The sequence below is a fragment of the Lactuca sativa genome, chromosome 2 (assembly GCF_002870075.4).
Source record: "Lactuca sativa cultivar Salinas chromosome 2, Lsat_Salinas_v11, whole genome shotgun sequence".
NCBI classification, from domain to species: domain Eukaryota; kingdom Viridiplantae; phylum Streptophyta; class Magnoliopsida; order Asterales; family Asteraceae; genus Lactuca; species Lactuca sativa.
Window position 1 is genome coordinate 198,281,737 of NC_056624.2, and position 10,490 is coordinate 198,292,226.

Here is a 10,490-nt window from a genome sequence, read left to right on the forward strand (position 1 = left end):
CTTGTTTGAGTCCTAACCATGGTAGGGGTGAGTCCCTTACTCGAAGGATTATCTGAGCCTCGTTGCATGTGATTGTATTCAGGTGATGGCTAAGCACCATCACACAGAGACCTTCGACAGCCGAGGACTGATTAGGGTAGGGTCGGGAGTTCCCTAGGAAAGTCTAGGATGAGAATATCAGAGAGCAGTAGTGATGAAGGGACATGGTGGACTCCAAGCGGTCCTTGAGGAAAGTACGGATAGATGTGGAAGGTAGTATGGGCCCGTACTACTGAAAGCAGAGGATTCGTACTCGAGTCAAGGAAGGCTAAGGCAAAACCAAGGAACTCGTGATCGATGTGATCCCTCTAATGTATTAGTATCGTTGATGATTATTCTGGTGTATTGCAGAATGGTGGTACTACGTCCGAGGCCAGCAGTTGGCAGTTCAGGAGAGGGATCGGGTTCGGGTTCAGGGTCCGAGCCAGTTGATGAGAGCCTACGCGGGTTCATCGCGTCAGAGATCACTAGAGGTATCCTTGAATCGACCCCTATCATCTTCAGGTCAATCAAGGAAGGGATAGTCGAGCTGATGGAGGATCGCCTCAGGGCGTTCAGGAGTGACATGGCGCCAGGCCAGTCAGGATCCCGCACACTGTCCTTTAAGGACTTCAGGGGCAGTGGTGCACCAGATTTCCATGGGGCGAAGGACCCCATTGCTGCCAGGCGATGGATTATAGGCATTGAGTCTGCGCAGTTGACTAGCTTCTGCCCTGAGGGGTCGAAGGTGAGATATACAGCAGGGTGTTTACGAGACCGAGCTAGAGATTGGCGGGAGTCCGTCGGTGACTCATTGGGAGCCTCGGCTGTTGAGGCTATGACCTGGTCGGACTTTGTGACCAGGTTCAGGGCAGAGTTTGCGCCGGCTGTCGAGCTTCAGCAGTTGGCCAGGGAGTTTTTAGATATGAGGCAGACAACGAAGACTATGGCGGAAATCATCGCCAAGTTCTGGGAGAGGGTGTTGTTAGTGCCCCAGTATGCAGGTGATGAGGATATGAGGAGGACCCGCTACCATGACATGCTATGGGATGACATCCAAGAGCATGTTAGCTTTTCAGCTTGCCCTACCTTGGAGTCCATGATTGCCAGGGCAAAGGAGAGGGAGATTGATTTGGAGCATATCCGGAAGAGGAAGGGTGAGGAGGGGCAGGTGACTGGGGCTTCGGGGAAGAAGCCCAAGGGATCAGATGGTAGGCCGAAAGGCCAAGGAGGATCGGGCCGCTGCATTAAATGCGGAAGGACGCACGAGGGAGCATGTAGATTGGGATCGTCGGGCTACTACAAGTGCGGAAAGACGGGACACTTTAGCAAGGATTGTACTGCCCCTTCTCCAGTTGTTCAAAAATCTGAGTTTTTGTGTTTCCACTGCAACCAGAGGGGCCACAAGAGGGCCAATTGCCCTCTGTTGACAGCAGCAACAGCGCCGGTGAAGGCGCCGGCCCCAGCGACCCTGCGGATCACAGATGGCCGGCATGGCAAGTCAGAGGCTCCAGTGGTGAGGAGCCGGGCCTTTTAGCTGACTACAGAGGAGGCACGCGCCACACCTGATGGGGTGACGGGTAGGATTTCTTATTTATGCTTTTATGTTATGCTGCTGTAATTTTGATATGTTATATGTATGTGCCTTGTTTAGGATCGTTCCATGTGAACGATATCCCAGTTCAGGTGTTGTTTGATTCGGGGGCTACCCGATCATTTGTTTCTCTTGCGCTTAGCAAGAAGTTTCCTGAGTCCTCGGGCATGTTGGATTGCCCTCTAGAGGTTGAGATTGCGGACAACCGGTCGGTGCGAGCATTAGAGGTCTTCCGGGATTGTGTATTGAGATTGTTTGAGGAGCAGTATCTGGTTGACCTGGTTCCCATTCCGTTGCGGGAAAACAAGTTCATTATTGGTATGGATTGGCTGAGCCCCAATGGGGCAGTGATAGACTGCGCGCAGCAGCTAGTGGGAGTTAGAGCCCCAAGTGGGGGAGAGTTGGTGATTCAGGGTAAGAGACCACAACGAGGTCCAGCATTATGCTCGGTGGCGAGGGCGAGGCGTTACCTTCAGCAGGGTTGCGTAGGATATGTCGCTTATGTCATGAACACCCGGGAGGCGGGTGAGGCGACAGTGGGCGATGTGCCCCTGGTTCGAGATTTTGCGGATGTATTCCCCGAGGAGTTGCCTGGGATACCTCCGGAGCACCAGGTGGAGTTCAGGATCGACCTAGTCCCTGGTGCAGCTACGATAGCCAAGGCACCATATCGGTTGGTTCCTTCCGAGATACATGAGTTGTCTACACAGCTGCAGGACCTGATAGATAAGGGATTCATTAGACCAAGTAGTTCTCCCTGGGGAGCCCCGATTCTGTTCTTGAAAAAGAAGGACAGGTCGCATCAGATGTGTATAGATTACCGGGAGCTGAATAAGGTGACGGTGAAGAACCGTTACCCACTCCCGAGGATTGATGACCTCTTTGACCACCTGCAGGGAGCATCTTGGTTCTCCAAGATTGATCTGCGTTTGGGATACCATCAAATGAGGTTCATAGAGGAGAATGTGCAGAAGACCACGTTTCGGACGCGCTATGGCCATTATGAGTTCGTGGTGATGCCGTTTGGGCTCACCAATGCTCCTGCCGCATTCATGGACCTCATGAACCACGTGTGCAGACCGATGCTAGACCGGTCTGTGATAGTTTTCATTGATGACATCTTGGTTTATTCCAAGACGCAGGAGGAGCACGAGAGGCATCTGCGAGAGGTGTTGGAGACCCTGAGGAGGGAGAGCTTATATGCTAAGTTCTCCAAGTGTGAGGTTTCTTGGGCACCTTGTCAACCAGGACGGGATTTCGGTGGATCCGGCCAAGGTAGAGGCCATGATGAGGTGGGAGGTTCCGAAGTCTCCATCTGAGATTCGGAGTTTTCTGGGGTTAGCATGGTACTATCGGAGATTCATCTAGGATTTCTCCAAGATAGTTGTACCCTTGACGCGGCTAACGAGGAAGGTCATAGTCTTCCGATGGAGGTCTGAGCAGCAGGCGGCGTTTGAGACGTTGAGACAGAGATTGTGTGAGGAGCCAATCTTAGCCCTGCCATAGGGCGTGGAGGATTTTGTTGTTTATTGCGACACGTCTATCTCAGGTCTGGGCGCGGTATTAATGCAGAGAGGGCATGTCATTGCTTACGCCTCGAGGCAGCTGAAGCCTCACGAGGCGAATTACCCGACACATGATTTGGAGCTGGGGCTGTGGTGTTCGCCTTCAAGATTTGGCTTCATTACCTCTATGGGGTTCGCTGTACGATTTACACGGACCACAAGAGCTTGAGGTACCTTATGGATCAGCCGAATCTGAACATAAGACAACATCGGTGGCTTGATGTGGTGAAGGATTATGATTGTGAGATCCTTTACCACCCGGGGAAGGCCAATGTGGTGGCCGATGCGCTTAGCTGCAAGGCGGCACCGATCAGGGATGTCTGTCTGAGGATGACAGTGGTCACTCCGCTACTGGAGCAGATTCGGTAGGCTCAGCAGGAGGCGATGAAGGAGGAACATCGGAAGAGTGAGAGGATTGTGGGTCAGATTTCCTCTTTCGAATATGACAGCCGAGGATTGTTGACACTACACCGTAGGGTGTGGGTGTCGTACCATGGAGGCGTGCGCCAGGTTCTGATGGGAGAGGTGCACAAATCTAGATTCTCCATTCATCCTTGGGCGACGAAGATGTATAGGGATCTTCGTTTGGATTATTGGTGGCCCTGCATGAAGCGGGATGTAGCCTGGTACGTGGAGCGTTGCTTGACTTGCAGGAAGGTCAAGGCCGAGCACCAAAGACCACACGGTGAGATGCAATTATTGGATATCCCGTTGTGGAAATGGGAAGATATTACGATGGATTTTATCACGAAGCTTCCCAGGACCACGCGAGGAGTGGATTTGACATGGGTCATAGTGGATCGATTAACCAAGAGCACCCATTTTATTCCGATTCAGGAGAGCATCTCGGCCGAGAAGTTGGTCGACATCTATATCAGGGAGATAGTGGCGCGACACGGGGTGCCAGTGTCAATGATTTCAAACAGGGTTGTGCGTTTTACTTCCAGGTTTTGGAAGAAGTTTCTTGACGAGTTGGGTACTCGTATGCATTTCATCACCGCTTTTCACCCGCAGACGGATGGTCAGAGCGAGCAGACCATCCAAACGTTAGAGGATATGTTGCGGGCATGTGTTCTGGATTTTGGAGGTAGTTGGGATACCTACCTTTCGTTGGCTTATCGTATAATAATAGTTATCATGCAAGTATCGTCCGTCCCCCCTTTGAGATGTTGTATGGGAGGAAGTGTAGGACCCCAATATGTTGGGGAGAGGTTGGCCAGAGGGTCATGGGGAGCACCGAAGAGGTGCTCAAGACGACCGAGAGGATTCAGCAGGTCCGTAGCAGGCTTCAGACTGCACAGAGTCGGCAGAAAAGTTATGCCGACAAGCGCGGATCAGACTTAGAGTTTCAGGTTGGAGACATGGTTCTCTTGAAGGTGTCGTCTTGGAAAGGTGTCATCTGATTCAGGAAGCGGGGCAAGTTAGGCCCCAGGTACATTGGACCGTTCCGAGTATTAGCCCGGGTGGGCAAGGTGACATATAGGTTGGATCTGCCAGCCGAACTCAGCCAGATCCACAGCACTTTCCACGTCTCTCAGTTGCGGAAGAGTCTGGTGCACGACTCGGCAGTGGTGCCTTTGGAGGATATTCAGGTCGATGACAACCTGGATTACATCGAGCGGCCTGTGGCTATCCTCGACAGGAAGTCGAAGGATATGAGAAATAAAAGAGTGGAGTTGGTGAAGGTGCAATGGTAGCACTGGAAAGGCTCGGAATGGACTTGGGAGCCGGTGGATGAAATGATGGAGCATTACCCGAAATTATTCCGGGAATGGGAAGCAGACTTCGAGGACGAAGTCTAAGATAAGTGGGGGAGATTTGTAACACCGGATTCCTGGTACGATTTATATTCATGTTTTTTTTTCTCATTTTGCCTTGGACTCGGCGAGTTGGAGGCCCGACTCGCCGAGTAAGAGCGATTTTGGCACGAGATTTAAGTGAGAGACTCGACGAGTCGGGTCCCAGACTCGGCGAGTCCGTGCTGGACGAGTAAAACCCTAACCCGGGTGTTTGCACCCTATTTAAACACTCTAACTCAACCTCCCTTGTGTCTAACACTTCCAGAGAGCTGTAGAGCGAAACCCTAGCCCCCATATTGTTCTTGTGAGTGATTTTTGGCCTTGTGAAGGAATTTTGGAGCTTAGAAGAAGAAGGAGGAGGTTGAGGAATGCATGGAGTGGAAGTAGATCCGAAATCTACACTGTGAGAAGCTTCTATTCAGGTAGAAAAGTTCCTACCTTGATCACTAGTTCATTAGATCCCCTTTTTGTCCCTAATTGGTGGTTTTCAAGCCCTAAAAACCTCAAACTCCATGTGTTTATGCTCTATGTTCTGAAAGGACTTCAGATCTGGACCTTATGGACATCTTAGAAGTGTAAAGTCTCTGTGGTTGAAGTGATTGAGGTCCTTATTGAGTGTATGACCTCATAAAGAGCTTGGAATTGCCTTTTGGAGCTCATAGGGCCATGCATGCACGTAAACTTTGCAACTTTACGTGATAAGCATGCCCTAGGAGCTAAGATCTATGGTTTGGAACCGTTGCATGTCTCAGATTTGGTCTGTATAAGAGGAGGGTTGAAGGGACTCGGCGAGTTCTATGAAGATGGTCTTAGACTCGACGAGTTGGATGAACAACTCGACGATTCCTATGAAGATTGCGTGGAACTCGACGAGTTGTTCTTCAAACTCGGCGAGTCATATGAACTGCTACTGAGTTATGAGGGGTTTAAGTGTAGAAGGTCCAACCCTTCGTAGCTGCACGCGGAATTAGCAATTTAACGTGTAGCAATAGTCCCAGAAACTCAAATCCTCAAGATGGATGCTCTGGTGAGGATTTGGAAGTGAGTAGGAGATCTGCTCGTGGGACCCGGCGAGTTGTTCTCGGACTCGGCGAGTCGATCTAATTGTCCCAAGTAGTGAGTTAAGGGTGACTCAGTGAGTGGGAAGAGGGACTTGATGAGTTAGTACTGGGATAGTAGGAGAAGGCCTCGGCGAGTCTGTGCCATGACTCGGTGAGTCTAGTCAGCTGGAAGTTGACTTTGACCAAGGAGTTGACCTTGGACCAGGGGTAGGTCAGTCATTTGACCTAAGGGTATTTATGAGTGACTAATCTATGTTTATGGATTTATAGCCGAAGGATTACCGGTGCAGCAGTCAGACGTCTAGCAAGCAGACTTTCAGCAGCTACTTTTTGAGGTGAGTTACCTTCCAGTAGCGGTGGGTCTACGGCCACAATGTCGGCCCACCAGTAGGAGTTGTATGTTAGATGATTTTCTTTGTGATATCATCTAGGTTTGCGACTACCTGATATGTTATATGCTGGCATGATATGTTATATGTGATAGTGGTAGAGTTCGGTTGTTAGGACCAGTGTTCTACAAGGCGCGTCATGGTCATGGCGTGAGGCGTGGATTCGCCGTTACGAAAAGCTTCATAACGTTGCTGTTAGGCATGGCGTGTGGCAAAGCGTGATATGGCGCGCCATGGCGCGTTATGGCGTGTTATGGCGCGTGTTTTTTCGTTTGAGACAGTTTTTTGCTCTTTGTTATGTCTTTTCAAATCGGAGATACAAGTATTGTGGTTTTTGTTAACTTTTTGTTATTAGTTATTGATCTAACACTTCTAAAAAGTAGTTATATTTAATATAAATTTATATTTATGTGGTAATATAATTTTAAATTAATACAAAATCACCGCCGTATATCACGCCTTGAAAAATGTCATGGCTTTTCATGGCTCGTTAAGCTTGAGGTTTGGCCTTGCCGCCACGCCACGCCTCACGCCATTTAGAACCTTGGTTAGGACCGAAGGGTAGGTCGGACACCCCATATACGTCTGACAGTATGTGTTGTTATGTTTATATGCTGGCATGATGTGTATTATGTGATAACGGTAGTAGGAGGGGAATAGTCCCCAGGAATCGGTTGTGAGGACCGATGGGTAGGTCAGCACCCCAGAATGGCTTGACATTGGTACGTCAGCACCCCAGAATGGCTTGACATGGGTAGGTCAGCACCCCAGAATGGCTTGACACGGGTAGGTCGGCACCCCAGAATGGCCGTACCGGGTAGATCGGGCACCCCAGAATCGTCCGACAGTATGAATGCTATGTGAATGTATGGTATGTGGTACGTTGGGGGAACTCACTAAGCTTCGTGCTTACAGTTTACAGTTTTGGTTTCAGGTACCTCTTCATCTAGGGGGAAGGAGCTGGCGCGGTAGCGGCATATCACACACACACTCTTGTTTTTCCGCATTATGGATTTTCTTGGATGTACTCTAACATATTATTATGATGTGGCTGATTTTCAGACATGAAGCATTACTATGAAACTTTTATATCGAAGTTTTTATGAATTGACCTACTTAAAAATGAAATTTTTGGCCTGTATTTTTGGGATGTTACAAATTTGGTTCAGGTCCATTTAAACTTATGCTTTTATATGAACCCAATTCTGAATGTGCCTGAGTTGAGAATAAGAAAGTTGGTGGCAGTGCTTATTTTTCTGTAAGAAATGTTCATTTACTACGTTTTCTTTTAATAAGATATTTCATTATCAATTACTTATTTTTATTAAACTAATAAAATGTACAAGAAATATAGTGTTGGTTTACTTTTGACACAAGAAAGGACTCGCATCAAAGTCGTTTCTATGTATGCATATATCAGTAATTTATTTTTTCTATTGTTCATACAATGTTGTTCTACTTGTGAGTTTGTACTAGAAACCATGTTTCTATGTATGCATATATCAGTAATTTATTTTTTCTATTGTTCATACAATGTTGTTCTACTTCTGAGTTTGTACTAGAAATATAGGTTACTATCGTATTTATTTTTCATGACTAACTTCTCTAACAACTACTTTTGTACAATGTTTTTAGAATACATAAAGAGTAGTTTAGATTTCAATATAATATTATATAAGTCACATGCTAAACTCAAATTATATTATAAAATTATGGAAATTGTTCTTTGAAATTTTCATATATTCATGTATTTAATTACTTTCATTTTCAGCCATCAATGTTTTGGACAATCATAGGCAATATTTTCTATAAAAATATGAAAATAATAGTTGTTTACTTGGTTATTAATAATTTTTCATAATAATAGTTCAATAATACTTTTTAAATAATTATCAAAATCACGTAATATGATTCTTATACACAGAATCAAATATGAAAATATATAATTTATGATTATATGATTATTTAAGAAATCTTTTATAATAAAACTAAAAATTAGTTATATAATGATTAGATAGGATTTTATGTTTTCTATATTTAATTATTTATTCAAATATTAAAAAAAAACATTTGAAAAAGCTCTTAATTTGATTTATTTTGATATTTTTTGGAATCAAGACACAATGTACCTTTCAATAAAACTAACTGACGTTCGAACCTATTCATGGATCCAACAAATCTATTCATGGATCCCGCAATGAAGACCCCTACATACATTTTTTCATTTAATTCAATCGTAAAATAAAAACCAAATCACATTAGAAACTATTCTGCTCCTACATCTATGTACCTAGCTAGAAACTATTCGTCGAAATAAATTATCCGACACAAAACAATCCGCCAAAAGGCTGAAACCAACTATCTGACACGAAAATGAAACCAATCGTCGCATAAAAACAATTTGTCGTAAGGAACTATCTCGTATCGTCGCATTATGCGGATACCCTACTAGTATCAAATAAAGAGTATTACGCAATTACAAAACATGAAGCCCCTCATATTTAATATTTTCATACATGCGAAATGCTTTTTTAAACAATATCGATTTAAAATGTTTTCGTACATTTAATTCCAAAACACAAAAAGAAGAACAAACATGACATGAATGGTTATCGTTTTATATCTACCATGCACCATATCTCCACATCTATCTCATTTTTCTAATGCCACCATATATATATATATATATATATATATATATATATATATATATATATATATATATATATATATATATATATATATATATATATATATATATATATATATATATATATGCTTGGCAATGGAGCGGATTTTGACCATAATTCGATCCAAGCCCTTAAGAATTATATGAGTTTAGAACATAGTTTGTGATTCGTTCACCTATTAACGATCCGTACCTGCTAACATTTTTATTAAAATGGTCGGGTATTGATCATCGTCGATCCGTTCCGTTTATAACTCGCTCCGCATAAATTTTAGAATCATACATTTATATTTTATATTGTGTTTAATTTTAATTCCAACATAAAGTCCAATGGGCAAAAACTAAAGTCCAAACTATTTTTACATAAGACTCAAGGAGTCGACTTCAAAACTTCTAGTCTTCTATTAAGAATTATAATGTCATTTAATTTATATTTCATCAAACAATTATGAATTTCATTTATAAATCAATAAAATCATTTATCAAAAGGAAGAAAGTTTGCAATTGTTCTTCTCTATCACTGCAATCGATAATAAAAAGTTACTACAATAGTGATTTTTAATTTCAAACAAACGTCTTCGAGTATGTAATGTATAATCAACATTTGTTTTATTCAAGAAGTATTATTTTAAGAGTTAAGTAAAATGTGTTTGATAATTCAAAAAACATATGGGACACGAGACGGATTTAGATAGTTGTTGATTCAGTGGATATATGTGTTTCATTATTCAAAACTCTGCGGGTTATGGAACGAGTTTGGATCGGATTTTGAAATTAGTTAAAAATGTTTGGATCAAGATGGATTCGTTCCAAACCTACTCCATTGTCGGGTCTACTTATAATATAATAACCAAAAGAAAAAAATATGTAAGGATAGAACAACTTTAACGTAAAGTAGTTTGATTTTAAAATTTGTAATTGCAAATTGTAGTTATATTTTAAAAAGATTGAAGTTACTGTTTTTAAAATTTTAGATCAAAATAACATTATCGTATTTTCAAAATTGTGTCCATTGACATAAAAACGAACTGTTTATTTAAAAGATGTGTCATAAAACCCAATCTTGTTTTAAACCTTTTAGGTAGGAAAAAAAACTATATGTTAAAAAATATATTAAATCTTTTGAATTGAGAATTACATTTTGTTGTTTTTTTTATAATGATACATATAATCATTTAAAAAATGACTTATGTTGAAATTAGGCTCTAAACTATTAGATTTGTATTGAATTTGTATGCATTTAGTCACTATTAATTTAAGTTGTAATATATTAAAGAAACTAGTATATAACCCATGGGAACCATGGTTATAAAATTAATTAAACTTTAATAGTAAAAACTCAAAATTGTTAATCACTTATTTTAAATAAATTATT